The sequence below is a fragment of the Dermacentor albipictus genome, chromosome 10, assembly GCF_038994185.2.
Source record: "Dermacentor albipictus isolate Rhodes 1998 colony chromosome 10, USDA_Dalb.pri_finalv2, whole genome shotgun sequence".
NCBI classification, from domain to species: Eukaryota; Metazoa; Arthropoda; class Arachnida; order Ixodida; family Ixodidae; genus Dermacentor; species Dermacentor albipictus.
In genome coordinates, this window is record NC_091830.1 from 77,979,851 (window position 1) to 78,004,429 (window position 24,579).

General features: G+C 46.6%; 1 protein-coding gene across 1 annotated transcript in view; it reads right to left on the bottom strand.

Annotated features, from left to right (window-relative positions):
- Nucleotides 1–24,579, bottom strand: part of LOC139050701 (putative diacyglycerol O-acyltransferase Mb3761c) — a 521,464-nt gene that overhangs the window by 415,121 nt on the left and 81,764 nt on the right. The window contains exon 2 of the mRNA XM_070527326.1: nt 4,416–4,500. The gene's annotated coding sequence lies outside the window, so the exon portion shown is untranslated. The remainder of the gene's footprint in view (nt 1–4,415; nt 4,501–24,579) is intronic.

The window sequence follows — 24,579 nt, forward strand, 5'->3', positions numbered from 1 at the left end:
GTCCCACGACTCACGTTTCTAGCAGAAATATTTCATACTATGCAAACTTAGTGCTTGCTTTGCGTTTCCGTCTGTTCCTGTATATGTCCCTGGGCAGAAAACCCTATAAAAAGTAATAACTGACTTTTGGCCCACTTGGTTCAACATCTTCGATGAAGTGTTTTACGCCGAAACTTATTCACGCGGATACAGGAAGGGACACACATAACCGCTATTGTGTGTCCCTTCGTGTGTGCGTGTGAAAACATTTCCGCGCCAATACAGTACACAAAAGATGAGCTGGGTTTTTCTGCTCGGCGACTGCAAGGTCCGCCACGTTGGGTAAGGTGAACGTTCTTCCAGAACCGACGCCACGTACACGCCAGTTCGTCCTTTATTCAGTGCCGCGCAAGAAAGGCGGCAACCGCGTTCTGTCTTCCCCGCAGAAGACATTGCGTCCTGCGCCAACAAATCCACAAGAGACCGCGAAGGTATCGCAGAAACGCGAGGTTCTCAGCAGACGGGCACTTCTCGGCGCCTTCAAGAACAGCAGAGCCCCCTCGCGTCGCTGAACGACCGACACTGTCAATATTTTAGCTCACCGCGCCGGCGCCTTCCCGCTTATCGCTGTAGCGCAGCGCTCGAAACAATAGCGAACCTGGCGAGCGCGCCGAACGGCAAGCTCTTGAAATACCCTCTGGCGACCCTGGAGTCCCGAACCGAGAAGGCCAGCGCGCGCCAGAGGATCGATGGCACAAGTGCGTCGCGTCTGCGTCGGCCAGGTCAGACAGTCGTTAGTGCGAGCGTATTCCCGGGCACGTACTCGCCCTTACACGGGGCGCTGGGGCTGAAGTGTGCTTCGGCGCGAAAGAGCGCGTGATACGGCAGATTGTCACGAACGCCCAGCGGATAACAAGAGTCTGGACGCAAAAATAATCATAAAATCGACGCTTGAGAAGCGGAGGGTGTTCGGAAAGCTTTAGTTGTTGGCGCGTGAGAATAAGACAAAATCGACAAGCGAAAGGGACGTTCGAGGTATTGGAACTGCATAACATAAAGCTCGCCGTTTTGGTTTTTGGTTTTCTCACCTCCTGGAGTTCTTGCTTCTACAGCCTGTCTTCTAATTAAGCTCAACCCCAGAGCTCTATGCAATTTTTTTCCGTCTCAGAAGCGTTTTCCTGTGCTTTGTTGTCATGCAATTACAATATACGCCGGTGTTTACGTGTGTCAAATGAAACACTTCCTGCTTCTTTTCCTAAAACTGCATAAAGAGGAAGAAGAAGAGGAACGCATTTATTTGTGGTGAGGAAAGAAGCTCCAAAGAAAAGAGGCCACCGGCTGACCATTCTAAATAGCAGCAAGCATTCTACCAGCATTTTTCAGCTTCGTCGCTGAATCACGTATCTGCCAAATATGGCGTAAGCACTCTTGCATCCAAAACAGGAAAGTTAGCTTGACATGTGCCCCCCCCCTCCCCCCCTCCCTGTCACAGAAAGCGTTTCTACTGCTAATAAGTCGAGCGACTTCAAGGGAGGCAGCTTTGACTCCGAGGTCTATGTTTAACAGCAGAACAGCTATGAAGTCGCAAGGTAAAACCGCTGGATTGCACAAACTTACCCGTTTGTTGTCAGCAGCTGGAGATTTTAGCTTATCGTGCTGTTGCGCATACCAAAATAAATTTAGGAGACCGCTCAACAAAGAAAAACAGTGCCTGCACCACATGGTTCAGTGAATAGCTTCAGTAAATTTTTTCTTTGTTGCATTTCAGAAACGCTATTTTCGCGGCACGCTACTCGCATCGTCTGATATAACATATCACGCGTTATTAATCGATCAAAATATATTTGCTAATAGACACCTTAATAATTTAATTTTAACATTTGTGGCTAGCATCGGAATCGCACCCGGGCTTTGCTCAAGCGTCTTTGCTAAACAAAAGTCGAGAAGTGAATTGAGATGCTCATCCAAAAAATTAAATTACGGGGTTTTACGTGCCAAAACCACTTTCTGATAATGAGGCACGCCGTAGTGGGGGGCTCCAGAAATTTTGACCTCCTGGGGTTCTTTAACGTGCACCTAAATCTAAGTACACGGGTGCTTTCGCATTTCGCCCCCATCGAAATGCGGCCGCCGTGGCCGGGATTCGATCCCGCGACCTCGTGCTCAGCAGCCCAACACCATAGCCACTGAGCAACCACGGCGGGTAGCTCACCTACGACATCTCTTACGAATCGCGCTCGCGTTCCTTTTATTCTGCGGAGAGAAAGGACATTTGTCCAAGAAAATATCACGTGATGTAGCGTTGCATCTGACACCAAGTTTGCACAATTATACACCAATGCAGATGCAATTCGCTTGATACCTGAAACGTACACTTTAATTTTGAAGTAGCAATGGCTGGGCTAAATTACTTAATTCAAAAAATATTTTTCAGAGAGCCAATTAGTGATCATCGCACAAATATTAGCGTAAGCCGGAATGAACAGTAGGTAGCCGAACCAATAACGTACTTCTGTTTGCGACAGCGGTTAAGAAGCCCTTATGTCCTCTTCGAACACATGGTCTAAGGAAGGCCCCTTATACTTGATGGTCATAAGCATGGAGAAACTTAGGACGCATATTTATTCAAGTATTGACGGGGCTTGAACAAATGAGACTTTAGGTACTACGTGATCATTACCAAAATTTTTTCATGATGGAAACGGTCGTATTTTTAGATATTCTTGGTCTCGTCGCACTGCTTAGGTGATTACTGAAACCATAAAATAGTCAAATACGGTAGCAAATTATTACTAAGCAAGAAATTCGATCTCATTACATATTAGTTGTCCGAAATCTTTCAAACACTTGCCTCTTCTCGTAAGTCATAATGAATAAGAGTCGTAAAACGTGCTTTGTTGCACTCACACTATAAACTTCAACTCAACGCATTGTTCACAAATGCAACACTAAATGCAGCATAGCCATGCCACTTGTTGTTGGACATGTATACCAGCAATTGACAAAAAAGAGCAATGTTTACTGAGGTATGGAATATTGTGCTATCATCCCGTGAGCAGGAACATCGTACATTCTCAACTTCACAGTCGTTATACGATTCTATGCGTTTATTCCCTCGCCTCTGATATCTTTAGTGGGTGGAATAGCGCAGTAATCACTACAGTGATTATATAATCTATTTGTATATAGGTGAAGCTTTCTGAACAGCCTTTCTACGATAATTCTTGCGTCCTCTTTTTGCGTGTGTTTTCTTTATCCACTACGCACCCTTCAGAAAATACTCTGGCATTTCAAGCTACATAAAAAAAAAAGACGAACACAATTTCTCGAGAAGCTCACGACGTAGCTCAAGAAGAGTCCAACAACAACAAACTAAGCTGTGTGTGCTTTTTCGTTTTATAATGATTCACAAGTTAACAAAAATTTACAGCGAAGTAAGAGTAAACCTCTCGTGGCCATGGGTCGATCTTGATTACAGAATTTTCTAATACAGACTTTCATAGTTACTGCCGCATATTCACACCACGCTGTGTAATAAAAAAAAATGCGTTATGAAGAAGCTTTAGCTCGGGCCCTCCACGACGCGGCCTATTCAAATAAATCTAATACGCAAAAACGCTTTTCCGAGATAACCTCTGGACCGATTGTAATGAAATTTCTTGCATTTGAGATAGAAATTTAAGTTATAGTGACTGCTGGAAGCATAATTTCGATCTACGGCCTGCATTTTGTTGAAGGCCTTGTCGAAAATTCGGAAGTTCGAAAAATACAGAATCACGAAGTTTACAAATTATTACCTCGCCATCAAGAACAGATATCGCGATTCTGTAAACGGTGTGCATTAGATCATTCAAAGCGAACAAATTCGATATGTTAATTTACATATTACGTAAATTTTTTGCGTGTGTACAGGGTTTCTGCAAAAGCTGTATTTCCACGTTATTAAACGTCTTTACATTCATGTATAACACATCAATCTTGTCCTCTTGTCCCCTTTATATGTGCTATTAGATGCGATTGACAGAACTGTGATGTCGTTTTTCAATGCTTAGTTACAGAGTTGTAAACTTCATAGTTCCGTTGTCTGAAAATTTTCGATTTTTGCCTATTTTTAGTAAAAAATTCACCATGTGAATCGAAAATTCGAAACGAACAGTCACTAGATTTTAAGTCTTCCTTTTAAATGCAACAAATTTCGTAAAGTTTGGTGAAGTGGTTGCCGAGAAAAACGAATTCTCCTTTTACATGGATTTAGATAGGAGCACCCAAGCTAAGCTTCCTCTTAAGTATTCTCTTCCCAGGGAAACGTGCATGCTTAACTTTGATTGTGAACAAATGCTGGTTGTGATTTCATCCCTTCAAGAATGTTTGATCTTATTGGGAGCGCAGGAATGAGAAACACTCTGGTTCACCGTATAATGAATGCTCGGGCTTACCGCAGCCGTTCATTCTGCCATGCAGACAGTATTCCAAATGTCCGAAGCTTGGCAACGTCTTGAAAGGGCACAGCCGCCAGGAATTCTGCAAAATGGTTTACGAGAAATCATTTAAAGCCTCCGACTGAACAATGTACAAAAAAAAACTATCTTTTAATCTCACTTAGTACAACCAGAGCCAACAATTCTGATCCATTTTAATATTTCTACGTTTAACTGCCAGCCATAAAATTCGGCTTCCGAGAGAAAAAATAAGAACGAATACACTGAAACCAATTTGCAAGCAATCCATAAATACGGCGTAGGAACGAAGTGTAAAGCACAAAATTACGCTGACTTTAAACTTTCTATGAAACATCAAAAGTTAAAAAATTCGGCACCTGATAATGAAACCACTAAAGCTAACCGTGACTGATCAAAGTGAACTAAAGACAGTGGATCACTTAAAGAGAAATGCACGGTGCCTTTTACTTTCAAAAGCATTAAACACCTACAGAAATTGGTCAACAAGAAATTATCTTAGAACACCCATTTGCGTTCACCTTACCCGGTGCACTTCAATTTCTCCCTCCTCCTCCGGCCACACTCTCCCACTCTTTTTTTCTTTTTGTTCTTTTTCTTTTGCTATGCTAGAGTTTCACGTCCGGAGGGCGAGCTTTTGCCACGTTTCCATTTAACGTAATCCACACTAAATTATTCAAAGTACGTGTACTTCCGCTTTCCTGTTCATCGAAGATTGCAGCTGACACTAGGAGCATTAAAGTAAGGATCCGATGAAATCACGACGAGACATGCCCGGGCGTTGAGACACTTTCAGGGCCAACTAGTGCACCTGCCAGTGATCTAAATTATAGATATAGACTAGCTCGACACGTGCACAACCTCGAAAGATAGTAATCTTCAAGGCATAGCTTCGCGAAGCCGCAAGTATTAAGCGAACGTGCCAGATCAAGCAAGATGCCTGATTTGCTGCCTTTTAAAAGGCAACAGACAAAAACTTTAAAAAAGTGCCGGGGTTTCACGTGCCGAAAATACAATCTCCTTACGACGCACGTCGCAGTGGAGGGATTAGGAATGACTCTGAGATTATGGAGTTCTTTGACGCGCACCCAATGCAAGTTGCACGAGTGCTTTTGGATTCGGCGCGCCCATCGAAATGCGACCGCCGCGGCGGGAATCGAACCCGGGACCTCGAGCTAAGGAGTGCAACGCCACAGCAGCAAGCCTATCGTCGCGGTTGAGCGAAACGTTGAAAGATTGTGAGCGAAAAGAAAAATAAGAAAAAGATGAACAAAACTTCAATTTCTGCCGAGAATGGCGCGGTGTGTTAACGGGAAGCTCGTTTTTAAGACTCAAACGATGCCGTCAACTTGCGAAGCAGCTTGCACGCGGCGAATAACAGAAGCCGGAAGTCACATGTTCTAATAGTTCATTTCGTTTCCGATTATTCTGGCCCCTTTTCTACTTAATTGAATGTCGGCATGCAGCTATATTACTTCCGGATTGGCTGCTCGGCGCAGGTGATACGTAAATAAGAAGCCCGAATGAAATGAATCGCTACGAAACGCAGCAGCTATGTCTACAGGGTTATTAAAGAACGCGCCACTGCGCTTTGAACTTTTTCATCATAAAGAATTTTGGCTGCTGCGGAATGCTTACTGGAACCTTTCGCAGAAATATATGTTTGCGGGTTTTCTCCTGTTCGTTTTATTTCGGTTTTTTTTTTCATGTTCTGCACCCTTGATTTCTTTTCCTTCATTAAGGTTTATACCCATGTTGTTACGCATGAATGCATTAACCCGCCGGCGAAGCGTTCTATTTCGAGTCAAGCAATGAGGTGCCTTCGTGTTTCGATTTAACGCGAGCGCTCCTTTGAATATGCGCCCGCTGAAAGGAGACGGCAAATGAGCTGCGGGTATTAGCGATATGCAATTAGCACAGTCTTGTGCTCGCAACCGTCTGCGAGTGCGCCGAAAGCGATAATCATTTGCGCTAAATTTTCCCCACCAGCTGGCGCCCGGCGCCATGCATGCTGTAATTAGATAGATCGTACAACGCTGCGAGTGTCCGATGTCGTTCTGACGCTACTGCTAGCAGTATTATATATGCATTCATTTACTAACTCTCTGTGCATACTTTGCGACTGACGACGTTGAATTCTAGCCATTACACAGAGCATTACTTTCTTTATAACCTAAAAGGAAGCTAGCTCCTAATTACATGGTAATTGACTAATCATTTCCCGCGGTATTCATTCGCCGACTTTAATAAGCCTTGTTGCAATAAACAAAAAGTGATGCTATGTAACTGTATCAAGCAGATATTTAATGCAGTGGTGCAATTCTGGGATAAACATTGTTGAAAACTGCAATTTTCAGAAACTCAACGACGAAGTTTTCAACCTTTGAACTCATTAATAAATAACGGCAACAGGATTCTCTATATTGCATCTATTAGAATATCTAAAGAGGACAAATATTCTCCCTTATACGGAGTACGATTATTTTTGTTTGTACATTTGCGAAACTCTCATAAGCATAATAACAATTCCATGTAAGCTGTAGAACCATAAATCAAATTTGTCTGCATTAGATTCTCCCCTGAGAGATGCAGTTAACAAAACTTCGACGCGTATTTTTGGTGCCCACTTACGAAATCATAACCTTCGTGCTTTCTTCTTCTTTTTCTAGCTCGCAGATTTCCGGCAATTTTTGTAACAAATCGAAAATACTAAATTGGAATCCTACTTGACACGCTTTTTTATGTATTAACTCGCTCTCGAAAATTAGCTAAATATTACTACTATTAAGATCACTCCATCGGTTGCCGACTGACAGAAGGTCTGCGTTTTACACGATTATGAATACAGAAATCGTATCTGACCGCCAGCTAAAGCTTCCTGTCATACGTTTTTGCTGGGCTACGGAGTCGCTAGCTGCCGAGCATATTGAACAGAAGGCGTTTCGCGGTAACCACGGTTTCCATCTTTTCCCCTCCTAGAGACCTCCACCAATGCAGTGCAAAGATATTGCAGATTGTTTACCGCACATTCACACCTTGTGTCTCAGAAGCTGGTAGCGCTGAAAGGAAGAGGAGCGTCTGCGCCGACACAAGCAGTCGTAGTCGCGAAAGAAATTCCAAAAGCTTTTTTTTTTCTTTTTTTTTAGAGTGCGGAAAAACGTGTCCCACGTTCCGAAGTGCATGTACGAGACGATACGGATGCACGCCGAGAAGTAGCTGGCCGGGGGCAATATGAAATAGCTAAGAAGGTGCGCTCGCGTATCGGCGCTAGGGGCGAGAGCGTCGGAAAGTTTCTTTCAATTCCTTTTCGTTTTTAGTACAGCTACGCCACCTCTTTGACGCAAAGTTCGTTTCCTTTTCCTGTCTTTCATTGCTTTCGCGAAAGGCTGCGTGTTCGTCTCGGAATTTTTGTCTGCGGTCTCATTTCGACCGAATGCCACCGTGTTTCAGTCCTACCGTGTTGGTTCCGACGAGCAAATAAACTCATAGAAGCCAAACAAAAAGAAAAGGATTTCGGATTCCCGATTGATGCCTGTACGAAACGCTAGTCGACTACAATTACTGTGTATTTTGATATGCTGCACATGGACAGTAGAAATATTTATGACGGACCCATACTGCATCCTGAATCATGGAGTTGCATGCAACCTATACTAGAAGGAAGTCTGGCGCTAGTGTCTACGGGAGCTGCAATGGGAGCGGTTGACCCAGCATGGCAATTATGGGAAATACATGAATTTGCCTAAACTTCATCATTCTCGCTTCAAACGGCTTCGTGACTATGTAAACTCGTCATTTTCAACAATGTTTAAATGATTACATAACCATTCTTAAAATTGCCCGACGGCAGGATTCGAGCACAGGGCCTATTAAGCAAGGAGGCCCAATATTGAAACCATTGAGGCACGGAGACATCCATCGACAAGCGATATGAAAGTCCTTACGAATTTATCGCGGGCAAGCTAGTGCTTTGAGACGCTCGGCGAGTTTCGATTTGGCCACCTCGACAAGCTCAATCGTTGCAATTAGTAGCGATAGTGCGTGTTCGCAGCGTGTTTTGGACTTCACAGAGTATATATTGCCCTGAAATAACCCACAATGAATGCAAACAAAGCGCAATGAATACGCAAGAACGCCTCAATCCACAAACACGAAGATCAGACAAATCCGCGTACTTCTCATCATTTCCATGGTGGCTCAACGGCTGCAGCGCCAGAGTTCTCTCCAGAAATTATTCTAGCAAACTATATCGCCATAATATCGGAGACGCTGCTATTTCCAACGAGTGACAGTGGCTAGATTGCGCGTTTCTCGTTGCATTTTGTAACGTATCTCGATATTTCGATCACCAGTACTACGTTTTTGTTAACCGAATGAAAGCTGGCTCTCAGCCACTCCCCTGAGTTTGCTTTTCTTTTTTTCGCAAGCGCTTGCGGCAGTTAAACACGGTGAGAAGCACAGGTGCGGTGTTCAAACGAGCGTCGAGTATTTATATCGGATGTGTCAATGAAAGGTTTAGCTTATAATAAGCAACCACAGAGTTAATAAGGAAATCATTTTCCTTGCAACGCAGCGATGGCGGCGCCTAATCTAGATAGAGACTCGCGACAATCACCAATACCTGGATTAAATATTGTTCGCTAATTAGCCTATCGTGTGCGGCATGACGAAAATGCTTCCACTGCAAACTGAAGTCAGCCAGTAAGCAAACAATGCTCATTGACTACAATAATGCCTATTCTTATGGCACAGCGAGAAAACATATCTACGAAAAAAGTTTTAACTGGAGCATCAATGCATAATTCCTCCCACATGAGCTACAAATCTATGAGACACTTGTTTGGGCAAGTAATAGCTTTTAAAAGCAAGCACAGAGGTCAGAGTGACCACAGTTTCACAGATGGGATGCCTTGTGGCCGCGTCCTGATTTGGTGAACTGCAAGAAAAAGCGTACCCAATGCTACCGCTCGAACAAAGGCCCAACCAAATACGTGGAGTAATTTCGGGCGTAAGTTATGGCACACCAAGTGTCCAACACCTAGTGCAGAAGAAGTTCTTATGATCGACAAATGACGCCGAAAATGCCCGCATCAGTGCTATATAAGCGAAGTATCACCATCTTCCAATTGAAGAAATAAGGAGATCTGCTCGAAGTCGATGCACCAGAAGCATAAGCAGTGCTTCGGGCTGGGTCGACGGTGTGTCAGAACGTTGCCCCGATGAGGAACGCCGCCAGGGGCGCTGCAGGCGTATCCACTTGATGACGCACCAGATAAAAGACCGTGAAACCCGTCAGTGTTCTTCGGAGTCCCCCGCCCACAAAAAAGAGGACTCTGCATATTTAGCTGAAGCTGCATGCGCCATTCTGTTCATAACACCCTAGCCATCGACACAGTGCACCGGTTTTACGTGCCTCGTTGGGACGAGCCATAGAGTTTAGGCTGGCGGAATACTGCGCACAACGCACATGGCGATTGCCTGCGAGCGGCCCGCGTCTTCTGGAACGCACAGTATTGTTCGAAGCCCTATCTCGCCCTAGCAGGCACTGGCTTGTTGCTGCACGACCGCCGTGGCGTTGAAAGCAGAGCCCGCGGCGAGTGATTACGAGTGACAATTGATATCAAACTAAGTCGCGAAAGCATGCGTTTACAGATAGCCAGTATAAGCAGCGCCAACTTAAGCTGGCCCTCTAAAACGGGGCATCACGGCACTGAATTAATTTTCGCACGAACATGGCAACCTGCGCGACATAAGATAGCGCAGCGGGTCGTGTTGTCCTTGCCGCCATTACCACAGGCGTTTGCCCACTCCCGCTGTCTTATAAGCCACTACTGTCTGCAGCGCAGACTAATCGCGCGTTGCGAGTGCTTGCTTCTTTGAGAGTCAGAGATTTGAGAGGCACCGCAGGAGTTCTATGCCGTTACTGCATGGAACTGCGCCGCTAGTGTCTATGGGAGCTGCAAGCAGGGTGCGTGAGCCAGCGGGCATGCGAATAATGGCTACTGGTCTTCTGGCTTTGAACGGCTTCGTGACTATAGTACGTAAACTGATCATTTTCGAAGAAGTGCAGCATTATAAGTAAACAAATAAATGAATAAGTAGTAATAAAATCGTCTAGTGGCAGGATCGGAACTCACGACCTCTAGCACAGAAGGCCGATATCGACGCCATTACGCCAAGGACGCATCCACAAGTGGAACCAGCGCAATTAGCAGCAATGACGCGTGGCTGCATAAACTTGTTGCATTCTCAAAATAAAAGAACAGGTTTCTTCTAAACATAGGCCAATGAAGGCAGACAACAGTAATAAACGAAGCCACAGGAACGCCTGAATCGACAAGCACAAAGGTCAGACGTATCTATGTATTAACCCTATACTGCCACGATGGGTGAACGATCCCAGAGCCAGAGTTCCATCTAGTAACTACCATAACAAACTGTGTCATCAGCACCTTGGATCCACGATCTCGGCGTCACCGAACCCACTAGTAATGCCCAGATAGTAATTTCCACCGTCTCGTTGAAACGGCGGGCATATATATATATATATATATATATATATATATATATATATATATATATATATATATATATATATATATAAACATAGGTCCCTATCATAAAAAAGAATGTACCACTAGAAAACTCGGTTCTCGCGCCTATTTTGCTGTATTCTAAACACTATTATCTTTCTCTCTTTTTTTCAGGGCTCTCCTTCTCGGTTGACAGTCTTCTTTTATTTCTTTTAACTTTAGTCGCCACCTGTCATTATTATCACCTTTCTTTTTCTCTTCTCTTGGACGATATGATGATTTGGCACTCAAGCTTCCAGTACTGCAGTTATAGCAAACAGTAACAAAAGTGTCATTAGAACAGCGCCAGAGTGCCAACGCTGGAAACAGCAGCAGCCGACGAGGCAGCCGCCTTGGGATAGGAGGAAGACAAATTGCGGCAGTTCCGCGAAAGAGAGCGAAGCGGCATCCGCGATATACATCATAGTGTCGCACACAGCAACACTTGCCGTGCCTCGAGCAGCATCGGAAACAGCAACGATCCACGCAATAATGACTCCGTGCACGGCACCATGTATTGCCTTTGCACTTCACTTGCTTCTGTTGCTTTGTGGGTCCCTGTTGCATCCGTTAGCTCTTTATAGCGACAAGAGAGAAAAACACGAAATAAATTTATGCAGATCATGTATACTTGAAAAACTCCACTTAGTAATATTGCCCTGGAGTAGATTGATTATTAAAAGAAACAATTAACATTAAAACGTTTCATTTCTTTAATTTCGCGTGATCCTGCGGCGCCGTACGTCAGTGTGACGTCAGCGATATTGCTACATGCATACTGCGTGTTTCCATTGAAGGACGCGCGCGGTAGCACCGACAGGGAAAGACGAACTGCTCCTGGGTCTCGAGCTGTCGGCTGAACTGGCCAGCGCTGCAGTTGTTTCTGTAAACATTGTAATATCCAGTTTCGGTTTCGAACGGTTAAGGCCACTGGCGCCACTCCACGTCCAACGCTGTAAGCGTGCCCTGATGTATTTCCTTTCCCCTCACCGCAACAAACGTATTCGTGTCTGGTTCCCGACTCGAGCGGTCCGGTGATTGTTATGCGGCGCTTCGCGCCAGGCCATTAGGCCTCACGCCGTAGGTCCCGCGTCCGGCCTCACCGTCGAAGCTACTACAAACTGGCGACGGGGTAAACCTTTCGCTCTGCTAGCTACTAGCTTTTGCCGTTCTATTAGTGCTCCTACCCTGCTTCCGGCGTGCGAGACGCTGCAACTACGTCGATTTCTGCTTCGTCCACCTCAGCTTACCCGCCTTTGTTCTCAGTGCCCGGCGTGGCGTTAGCACCCCCCATGCCGCCTTTCCTTGCGTTACCCGGTACTCATTCGATGCCGTGGCTCACGTCGAGAGGTTTCTTTCGCACGTTTCTCCAGGCGACCGGATGCGAGGCAATACAAGACAGGAAGAAAGCCATGTTACTCAGTAACTTGGAATTGAAGGGCAGCGTCTCTGCTACAACCTGGCGTGGCAAACGGAGCTGATAACTGCAACTTTCTCAGATATTCTTCGCCTCTTCGACCGACATTAAAAACAAAGCACCAATCCCCTGGGGCATCGAATTATCTTCGGGGACAGAAAACAACAACCAGGGAAAGCCTCCCAGGACGTCGTCACCGCATTACAAAGGCAAGCGCCTGCGTGTGCGTTCGGCGCTTGGCACGACGAGTCCCTTCGCGACCACATCTTGCAAGGCATCGCATCAGCAAGAATACGATAAAGGTTACTCTACAAAGGATCGTCCGTCACGCTCAAGAAAGCCGAGGAAATCAGACGAAGCGTGGAGCAAGTTGACAAGCAACTTCAAGTTTTCAATACGCCAAGATGGTGTAACCAGCCATCACCTTCCTCGTCCGGGCACGCACGATGGCGGTCCCCACCACCCTTCTCCCTCGACCCAGCGGGTTCAAGATGGCACTCAACGGCATGGCGGAAAGTCGCAACCTGGGGAGGCCGGCCAACATGGTGTCCGGCCCGGACCCCGCGAAGCCAGTCGAGACATCGAAGTTCATTGCTACCGATGTGGTTCATCTCACCACAGTGCATCCGATCCAGGCTGTCCGGCCAAGCACGTTACCTGCCGCGCATGCGTTAAAGTGGGTCATTACGCTTCAGTTTGCCGTTCCAGGAATCGAGTGCATCGAGAGTCCCCTGCTAGAGCGCAGTTTGTTTCTGCTACCGCCATACAGAATCAGCCACTACAGTCCCGTCTGTGCTTACAATTCAAGCACCGAATTCCGGTGCGGCAATTATTCACGCCGAAGTTCTCATTGCGAATACTACACTCTATAGTTGCTCGTGGATACAGGAGCTACGGTGTCGCTGAAGAACAGCTCCATGTACAAATAACATTTCAAGGTTTTAGAGCGCAGCTCTTTGGCGTCCGTTCCTGGGTTTCGCGTCGTCGTCGGCGTCGTCGTCGTCGGCGTCGGCCTCGTAACCAGCTCGCCTCCGCCGCCGCGCTCCGCCGCCGCGCATGCGCCGCTGCTCCGCCGCCGCGCATGCGCGCTGTCGGCTCTCCGGGCGAGGGAGGATGATGGAAGGGAGGAGAAGAGACTGTGGAGGAGGGCTGGCTACACAAATGGCTCTTTGGCGTCCGTTCCTGGGTTTCGCGTTGTCGTCGGCCTCATAACCAGCTCCGCCCCCCTTTCATCCCCCCAGCGCTAGCAGCGACCGACTGATACCGCTTTCGTGAGTCCGCTACCGCACTCACGAAAGACGTCGTGCACTTCCTGCAACTCGCATTAACCGTCCGTCGATCCACACCGATGTTAGTAGTGGGGGACTCTAATGTTGACATAAAGACAAACAGCAATTTCCTAACACTTATGCGGGAGAACATCCCGTTCCTCTCGCTCGTAACGCGTCCCACGGCTGTGACAACCTCGCGAGGCACTTGTATAGATCTCGTCTTTGAGAATCAAGCATTGGTGTACCAAGTCGAACATATATCAGTCTATTTCTCCGACCACAAAGCTTCCTTCATGACTGTCAAGAACTGTTAATGGAGTCTTTGTTAAAGGAATACGTGTGAAAAATAAAAAAAAAAATTCTGTGATAGCGCATACATGTGTTGCTCGATTTCTTTGCCTCAATCTATCGAAAAGGTGAAACAGCTTATTTGCTGCGCTCAAATTTCGCATTAGGAAGTAACGTAATCGTCGGTAATTTTTTTGTCCCTCTTCTCCAACGAGTCTTCGGCTCATGAAGTATTCGCAGCAAGAAATTTTGCATTCAGGACCTAAAGAATACATTGTTGCGCCAAAAAAGGAAAATAAAGACTTGGGAAGGAAGAGTACCAAACGACAGATTGAGCGCTCAATCTGTCGTTTCGTACTCTTCCTTCCCAAGTCTTTATTTTCCTTTGTTTGGCTCAACAATGTATTCATTAGATCCCAACCAACTCGCCCAGCAACAAGTTCTACTCAACTACATTTCTAGTACTGTGAGCCCCTTTTCTACTCAGCGCTCAATCTGTCGTTTCGTACTCTTCCTTCCCAAGTCTTTATTTTCCTTTTTTGGCACAACAATGTATTCTTTAGACCCCAACCAACTCGCCCAGCAACAAGTTCTACTCAGCTACATTTCTAGTACTGTGGGCCCCTTTTCTACTCAGCGCTCAATCTGTCGTTTCGTACTCTTCCTTCCCAAGTCTTTATTTTCCTTTTTTGGCGCAACAATGTATTCTTTAGACCCCAACCAACTCGCCCAGCAACAAGTTCTACTCAACTACATTTCTAGTACTGTGGGCCCCTTTTCTACTCAGCGCTCGATCTGTCGTTTCGTACTCTTCCTTCCCAAGTCTTTATTTTCCTTTTTTTGGCACAACAATGTATTCTTTAGATCCCAACCAACTCGCCCAGCAACAAGTTCTACTCAGCTACATTTCTAGTATCGTGGGCCCCTTTTCTACTCGGCGCTCAATCTGTCGTTTCGTACTCTTCCTGCCCAAGTCATTATTTTCCTTTTTTGAAGCACTAGTGTATTCTTTAGACCCCAACCAACTCGCCCAGCAACAAGTTCTACTCAACTGCATTCAGGACATTTCTTCGTGCTCGTCAAGTACCGCAACAAGGCTGCAGTAGTGACATTCCACGTCACGAACCAAGGCACATCTGTTCTGGGCTTAGACTCCATTCAAGCTTTGGGCATTGACATTGAAGGGTCTTCGCTCGCGTGGCAACATGTCTATAGTATGGCACTCAAGTCTGTTGCCTTCGGGTAGTACTGTGAAGGTGACCAAGATGTCATTGCGGACGCATTGTCGCGCCTACTTGTGCCTCCCGAATCTGAACCAGCATTAGATGTGCAAACAATGTCTTTGGGTTCATCACGTATTAAAAAGGAAGAGTTCCAAGAAGCTACACAGGCAGATCCAGTTTGCTAAGCATTAAATGAAAACACAACCAAAGGATGGAGAAATGCTGCGGATCTTCCGCCAGTATTACAGGCATAGGTTGTCATACAGTCCTACTCGTCATACGTGGATAATCTGCTTCTCCGAGTTGAGCGTATCATTCCCCCTGCTTCCTTGCGTCAGAAAATCCTGTCTATTGCTCATGACGGTCACTTAGGCATCACTAAAACAAAGCTCAGACTGAGAGGCATTTACTGGTGGCCTCAAATGGATAGACAAGTTGAGGAACTTGTGGGAAACTGCTTTGTTTTTCGGCCAGGAGATAAATCTGCCAAGCCGTCTTTTGCTTCATTACAACCTGTCGAATGGCCGTTAAGACCATTGGGAAAATTAGCTATAGACATAATAGGTCCTCTGGATCGCGCTTACCGCAGACAGTTCATGTCTCAATATACGCCGACGACATTTCCATCTGGGCCTCTGCGGTGAATCGCCCTCAGCTAAGAGCCAGGGTTCAGCGAGCGGCAACCATGACGGCGTCTTATCTCCGAGAACAAGGCCTCAGTGTGTCTACTGAAAAGGTAGCATTACTTGGTTTTACGCGCAAACAAAATGCCCTTCCATCCTGTTTCCATCAATGGTCAAGCTGTATCCTATGTTAAGACGCATCGCTTTCTGGGCGTCATCATTGAGCGCAACATCTCGTGGAGCCCTCACTGCGTCTATCGGAAGAAGTTTGTCGCCATTGCTCAGGTCTTCAAATTCCTCTGCGGGAAAAACTGGGGTTCACCAGTTCATTCTATGTTGCAGCTGTACGGGGTTTTGTTTCTCGGACTCCTACGTTACAGCCTACCAGTGTTGTCAAATGCATGCAAGAAGAACTTTCGCCCCTTGGATAGCATACAAGATCAAGTCCTACGCACGTGTTTCGGGCTGCCTCGGTGCACCTCAACGGCAGCAACAATCGCCATCGCGGGAGACCATATAATCCAGAGACATGTAGCTGTCGAGCGCATCTCAGAGCGCACAATCGCCATCTGTCAAGGACCTCCGACCATCATTTGGCCTCTCTACCAGCCGAGAGACTTCAAGCGACATTTTCACGAGTGATTAACGCTCATCAAGAGTGCATACCGGTCTCTTTTACACCGGCGGCGAAGCCTTCCTCTCCCCTGTGGTGCCTCCGACAGCCTCAAGTGAATTTTGCTATTCCTGGAATTACAAAAAAGTCCAATCATCCATCGCCCGCTCTGAAGAAACTTACACTCCTATTACTGCACCAGACGTATAATGACCACATTCATATATATACCTAAGGTTCGACCTCACCTACCAGCTCAACTGCCGCATTCGTCGTTCCAGTCAAGAACGTTACAGTTAAATTCAAATTGTCGCACACGACTACATCTACATCGGCAGAACTTGCAGCTTTCCATGACGCTATGATGTAAAGAGAAATGGGTCGTATTTTGTGACTCTAAGGCAGCCCTTCACAGCATCAAGTCTGCATTACGTCACAGAACTTACGAGCAGATGATATATGACGTCAGGGAAGTGCACCACCATGCTCCGGAAAGAGGACACCACATTATATTGCAATGGGTTCCTGCTCACTGTGGCATCGTCGGCAACAACCAAGCTGACAAGATTGCCCGGTGTGCCCACGACGATACCAAGACGCGTCCAACACCTTTGGCGAGGTCGGACACTGCCAGAGAACTTCGCCTACTTGCACGCAAGAACTCACAAGATCTCTGGATTTCAAGTGCCTTCAATTGCAGATTACATAAACTGGACCCCACGCTACGGCTACAAATGAGTTCGAAACAACCTTGTTGTGTCGCTTGTGGCTGGGAGTGGCGTTCACGAACGCATACTCCTACCGTATGTGAATGGCCGAGAGCCCGATGTGCGACTCCTGTGGGTGGAAGGAGACCATCGAGCACCTATTGTGTACCTGCCGATGTCCAACGCCTCTCTCTGCGGGCAACTTTACGCCGACTGGACTCGAGACCGTTCACCGAGTCAAAGATACTCGGACCGTGGCCACACCCGTCACTGGCTCGAAAAGCGATTCGTGCACTAGTGCAGTACTTGAAGTGCACCGGCTTAAGAGACCGTTTATCGTGTTCTTGTGTATGGTGTCCCTCCCACACGTACTCAGTGCTTACTCTCTCTTTCTTCTTCTGTCTATTCCCCTTTCCCCCACCCTCAGTGTAGGGTAGCAAACCGGATGCTGTTCTGGTTGGCCTCCCTGCCTTTCCTATTCTTGTTTTCTCTCTCTCTCTCTCTTGATCGTGCTCCACAGTATGCACGTTTTGCTTTAGTCATTCTTGACTATCATTCCAAGTGGCCCGAAGATTCTTTTATGCCTTCAGTCACATCCGAAGCCATCATGCACAGTCTTATTTCCATATTCAGTAGACAAGGATTTCCTGATTGTATAGTGTTCGACAATGGACCACAGTTGGTTTCTGCAGAGTTCAAGAACTTCCTGAAGGAGAGAGGCTTCAAGCATTTCTTGTCTTCTCTTTACTACCCACAGGCCAATGGCCAGGTAGAAAGATTTACCCGTGTCCTTAAAGAGTTCATACAGATTGCAATTTTGGAACAACGAGACCTCTGGTTTGTAGTCTTAGAATACTTGGCAATTTACAGGTTTACTCCACATATGCCTACCGGTGTGTCTCCAGCTACGCTGTTCGATGGTCGTCAACCACGAAATCATCTTGACGTCGCAAACATGCCTCCGATTCATCCTGAATTGGCTTTTCCTAAGTTTCGCCAGGAAACGGAAAGTAGACTGCGTCACAAACAGGAAAATACCAAAAAGTATGTAGATCGTCGTCGCGCAACAAAATCGGGCACTCAAGTCCGTCTAAAATCTGGTCCCGAACACTCCAGTCCATTCAATATTTATCGTAAAATAGGTCGAAGTACTTTCCAGGTTGAAAATGGCAAGCGTTGCAAATGCTCCTAAACTGGTGAAGTACATGGTACGACAGGGTGAAACGACACATGAAAGGAGTCGTTTCAATGACGACACAGCCTTTTGTGATAATTTTCAATTTTTTTCCTTCCAGTTCCTACCGGCGCCCGTTTTCCTGCAGCATGCACTTTATTACAACCGCCTGTTTCACCACAGCGACCGCGTTCTCCCCATGGACAAACGTCTCCGGAACATCCGTACTACACTCCTTCCCAAGACACAGCTCCTGAAGGCACTCAGGACACCGACACACATTCCATTTCTTGTACGAGTAACAATTCCTCTGATCCTACTCTACAACCTGAACCAGTCCTCTGTAGGTCCACACGTCATAGACAACAAGACAAGCTCCTGAAGGCTCTCAGGACACCGACACACATTCCAGTTCCTGTACGAGTAACAATTCCTTTGATCCTACTCCTAACCTGAACCAGTCCTCTGTAGGTCCACGCGTCGTAGACAACTTCCGGTACGGCTTAAGGATTACGTTTCCAAGTATCTTCCTGCCTTGGTTTATTGCCTACAGAGGTTGCAAACCTCCCATGCGAATTCGCCTCCTACACCGAAAGTCTTTCAGTGCATGTTTGTTAGGTAAATATTACACAAGTAGCATCATCACGGGGGGAATTCCCAACATTATTGCAGTGCAAAGTGCCGTATACGCACAGTCTTCGATCCACGACAACCTCAGAGCTGTCTCGACTCAGGCTCAGAGCGAATGAGTCACCCATCAGTGTTGTCCAAGGGGGCACACGGATGTTTGCATACCTTCTTGTACTCAGTGAACTCTTATCATGTATGACGTGTATGTGCTAGTATGCACCTCTTGTCCTCGCAAGAGTGGTACTTTCCCGAGCTTCAATGCAATTGCGTTCATGAACTTGTGTTCATTTGCAGTGTCTTTATGTTGTATGCTTCTTTCTTTTAAAAATGGGGAAGCCAAAGATGTCTGCTTAGAAAAAAAAGTCTGTGATAGGTACATGTACCTGAATTTTCTATGGTATAAAGATGTCACCACCAAACACTTGCGTCACGGTGCGTACGCGTGTCCTCTAGGCCCAACTCAGTTCAATTTAATAACACACAGCATGTAGTGTGACGCCTTTCCATTGCATTTATTTTTTCATTTGGCCAACGCCAACAAAAATGTATAGATGATACATGGCCATAAGTCCATTTTAGTCGTTGTATAACTGCATACACTTCTGTATTCTTCTGTAGGTCCTGACTCTCGCTTCTCTCCCGAGGAGAACGAGTGGCGCATTTTTCTATCGAGGGAGAGGCGTTGTAATATCCAGTTTCGGTGTCGAATGGTTATCACCGCTCGCGCCACTCCACGCCTGACTCTCTGAGCGTGCCCTGATGTATTTCATTTAGCCTCACCGGAATAAACGCATTCTTTGTCTAGTCCCCAAGTCGAGCAGTCCAGCCCTTCTTTCACGGCGCTTCGCGCCAGGCCGTTATTCCTCAAGCTGTAGGCGCCGCGTTGACCGCCCCGTCGAAGCTACTAGAAACATACATTGTACATAGCATTCAGTGATTCATCCCTCGTTCGCGTAAACGATTTGGTAGCGGGTTGGCGTTTCGTCGTCCTCGCCACGAGGCTGCGCACCGTCCAGCTTTGCGCCACGCCTCCCAGTGGCGACACCTCGTCTGCGTCTAAACCTGACACTCCAAGAGCAACGTTACGTCACGGTTACCAATCCGCGCGATCCTGGCGTATTCTCCGGCCAAGATAATGTTGACATTGAGGACTGGTTCAGCATGTGCCAAACTGTAATCTGTTTTTTTTTCCTATTTTGGTCACTATAGCTCGGTAAATTTTCTTCACGCTTACAAAGTTCGATGTTTGACTATCGTAGAACACAATGAAGACGATTAAGGCATATTAAGGTTAGCTATGGCAACGCAGGTGCCGTGAAAACCTATGACAACACGGCTTCATAATGCATCAGCTTCAATGTGGCGTCGCCACCCATACATCATTCTAGCACGTTTTGTGGCTTGTCGAGCTTCCTTTCAAAGCAAGGGTTAATTCTGTTGGTGCTGTTTAATGATAATTCACTGATACCGATGAAACCGAAAATTTGAAACAACGTATCTGGCATTGATAACATCGTGTTAGAGCTACGTCCGCGCTATATATAGTCCTGGCGCCGGTGCGACAGCGCTTGTTCAGCCGGCACGATTAATAGAAGGTCATCTCCCCTCGAGCAGGTTTGTAGCCTGACGCTGTCGCGAAAACGGTTAGTCGTAAACGACAGACGCACGACGCGTGCGGGAAATCCGGATGCCGAACATTTCCGAAGGATATATATCAATAGAAACTCCGGAAAAATATAAAGAGGGGAAAGTGCATGTGCTTCCTGTCAAGTTTTAGAGGGACATAAAAAGAGAATTGCCCTGCAGTTCGAGGAAACTGACTTGGCGCTTCCGGACAAGATAAACGTTAATACCAACCCGAGAAGCGCTACGCTAAGCTCGCGAAAGCGAGTCGCCATGTCTGTAATATACGAGCAGACGAAGGGAAAACTTAACCTCGTCGTCTGCTTCCCTCTCTCGTGTCGTCGTTTCCGGTCGTCTGTTCGCCGCCATGGACGCTCGCACACGAAGAAAGGGCTTGATTACTGGCTCTGGCGAGAGCGCACTTTGCGGTGCTGTCGGAGCTGCACAAATACCCGCTATTTTTGCACTGTTGCTTTCCGTGTAGTTCTTCCCTCCGCTGGTGTGCCGCACATTCGCGCTGCGCTACCCGCCTAGATGGCGTATGCAAATTAGGTTTCCCCGACATGCAGAACGTCGCCCTCTATTTGCGCCCGCTCGGGAAGGCATAATAAGCTGCGCCGCGGTTCCGCTCCTTCAGTGTGGAGGGCGGGAATGAAGACTAAAAAGGAACTCCGCCGACAGACGCTGACACGTGGGCAGCCGAACACAACAGGTGCAGTGTTGGCAGATTAATTTTATTAGTGTACGACGGAAGACTAGCGGAGAAGCATGGAGCCAAGAACAGGCTCTGAGAGCAAAAGAACCAGCAGTCACTACTCCTAATTATACAGGAAAAAAAGAATAACGTTATTTTGATGCGGCTGAGTTAGAGTAGCGAATCCATGGTATTGCACCGCCTGATAATCTTCGGGACGGATATATTTAAGGCTTCTATTTGTCAGAATCGCGGTGTACGCAGAATCTCCGTAGGTGTAGCGATGCGGACAAAGCATTGACACAAATAAATGTTTTCTTCTTCTGCTTCATACGTAGATGCTTCCGAAGATATTCCCGTGTGCTTCACGTGCTCTAGACGGCCAGTACATCGATGATTGGGGGTAGCTATAGTTAATCTACAAGCTCTTCGATCTCTAAAGAAGACCATAAATAAGCGGCATTGTTAATTTAAGAGGCCGCTCAGCCACTCTGGCCTTCTTGAGCCGACAAGCGCCGTGCATACAATGCGCGTTTAGCGATCGTGTCTGCGAAGTATTAAAATCCCTACGCAACGCGGAAAGAGCTTACGTCACGCAAAACGCCGTCTGCCCTTCTCGCGGGTGCTGCGCTTCCGGCGGGAGAGTCAACGCCAATCGCGCAAATGCGCCTACGTACGTGGCAGTTCTTGACGTCACACATAGCGTGTCTGCGAAGTATTAAAATCCCTACGCAACGCGGAAAGAGCTTACGTCACGCAAAACGCCGTCTGCCCTTCTCGCGGGTGCTGCGCTTCCGGCGGGAGAGTCAACGCCAATCGCGCAAATGCGCCTACGTACGTGGCAGTTCTTGACGTCACTCATAGCGACAGGTGACTTGGAGAAGTGTTAAAGGTCACATCAGTTATTTGTTTGCTTCTTTGCCTCAATAGACGAATTAAGGTTTAGAGCAATGATAAAACGAACAAACCGAATTTCTGCGTGTCTTTGTTTTACTAAGTACCGTATAGCATGCAGGAGAGATGAACTTCGGTTTCGTCTGCTAATTCCCACGGCGTGCAGACGCGCGCCCAGAGAACGAAACTGTGTCATATTCGACCGTGTTCCAGCGCCGGGAACACGCTATTTAGCTCTATTGCGCGTGCATCCTTGCTCGTGACTGCGGCGCTATTCCGGCCTTCTTTTGCACAGCGCTCAAAATTGTCTCCTGCGCGAAACGAGACAAACGGAACAGCTCGCGCACGAGACCATCGCAGGAAGTGTGGCAGTCAGCAAAAACGACAGAGGAAAGAAAAAAAAAGCGGGACGCGTGACGTATTTGTCAAGCAATTCTTCGGCTCTGGTATGGGAGAACGCAGGGAAGGAATTTCACTTGAGGTAGCTAGATGGGGCAAGTGAAGGATAGTATGTATGTTGGCGGTGCCGCTTACCTCCTGAAATCATGGGTTCGCTGAACTTCAAATATTGCTATCTCTACTACTAATGAAGTAATGGCGTCACGCCTTCAGCGCTTTTATTTTTCAAAATCGAGATATAAGAACAGAACCATCTCACTTTATTTAGAAAGTGAAGTGCCAGTTCAAAATTATAAGCGATCTCGTTTATGTAGAAGCATCATATCTGTCATCTCTCAGTTCATTGACTTCGCGACTTCGACCACGCGTTTGACAATTTATGTCAACTGAACTGAATCTCCCACGCCAAACGAAACAATAAACAACGGCATATACACGAGACGGCAAAAAGCATCGACTGCGCATTAAGCAAGAGGTACGGCGCGGTAGTACGTCCCGCCAGTCTTTTGGATGCATCCGAATATTTCTATCGGCTGCAGATGCTCGCTGTCATCCATGGGAGCCGAAACGCACACGATACATTGCCGGTACTTGAAGATTCAGCACACACGCACATTACTATACAGCGTGCAACGAAAAGGCGTCAAAAGTTTTGTGTAAAGCATCTTGAAAAATATGAATGTTCAGTTTTCGGCTTTTTCCATCTCTTTTTCTTTCTTTTTCAGCGAATTAGTCCATGCATACCGACGAAAGCCGTGACTAACCAGGTCCCATCAGACGGCGTCATAATGTGTGGCGTCAAGGTGGCCTGGTGCGGGAACTTCAATACGCCGCCCCTCGTTTTTTACCTTTCCTCGTTTTACCTTTCCTCGCAATACCTTTCCTCGTTTTTTCAACCAGCCCTCGCGGTATATATGGATTTGCTTGTATTGTGGAAGTGTAATTAACAAATACAACTCGACTCAATTACCTCTTTAGTGTCGCCTTAAACGCTTCCTCGGCGTCGACTCACACGCGAGTACACGGACAGTCACGCAAGCACAGATGTGCCGTCGCATTAATTTTTCACGTGCGGTGGACGCCTGCCTTTAAGGGAAGTTAAGCTGCTCATTTAGGGTTCACCTCGAAAACAAAATGTACTTGCCAGGCGACACACTTTGAGCAGTGCCGAAAGCGCGAACCACGGTTTGCTATTCACACGTTAGGACAGCGTAAAGGAAGCACACTAAGATAGCCATATTATGTTTCTTTTAGTAAACACCACACACACGAGCGTCAAACTATACATATTAAGCTTGCCACATAAACAGCCGGCGACGACTCGCAACACGAAGGACATCAACAACAAAGATGTCACTTTTAAAACGCGAGTCAAACTGAGTAAAACCTGTGTAAAGGTTACTTTCACTCGTGCTCTGTCCAGCGCTAACATTATAGGCTCCAGCATGTTGAGCAGTGCTACACATGATGCGACGTACGCCTCAACGTACTTCAATGCAATTACGCGAAAGACAGCTTTATATATAGAGATAATTCTCATTTATTTATTTTCTTATCGGCGCTCCTGGCTTAAATACCGATAGAGGGTGGAATAAGAAGATTAAAACACAAAACCCGCAATATTCGCCACATAAATCAAACGAAAGGGAGTAAGAGCTTTCAATCACCAATCTTTTTTTTGTGTGTGTGTGCGTGCCTGTGCTTAGTTCATCTCGCAGCGAATGAACGTTACGTAAATGGAAATGTCAGGAGAAATCTGTTTGATAAAATATTCATATAACTGAGTCTAGATTTAGGCGAAAACAACCTCGGAAGTGGGAAAAGCCGATAATGCGTTGTGTGAAGCAAAAAAAAAAAGAAGAAAAGAAAAGAAATAGAAACAGCGCCGGGAAGCGCTGGCTATTAGTCCGTCATTTCGTTGAGCGACCGCGGAAGTAGAAAGGGGGAACTGTTCTGTTCTGGAATAACCGCAGCTGGCGGAGACATTTAGGGCGTCCACGCCTCGCGATGTGATT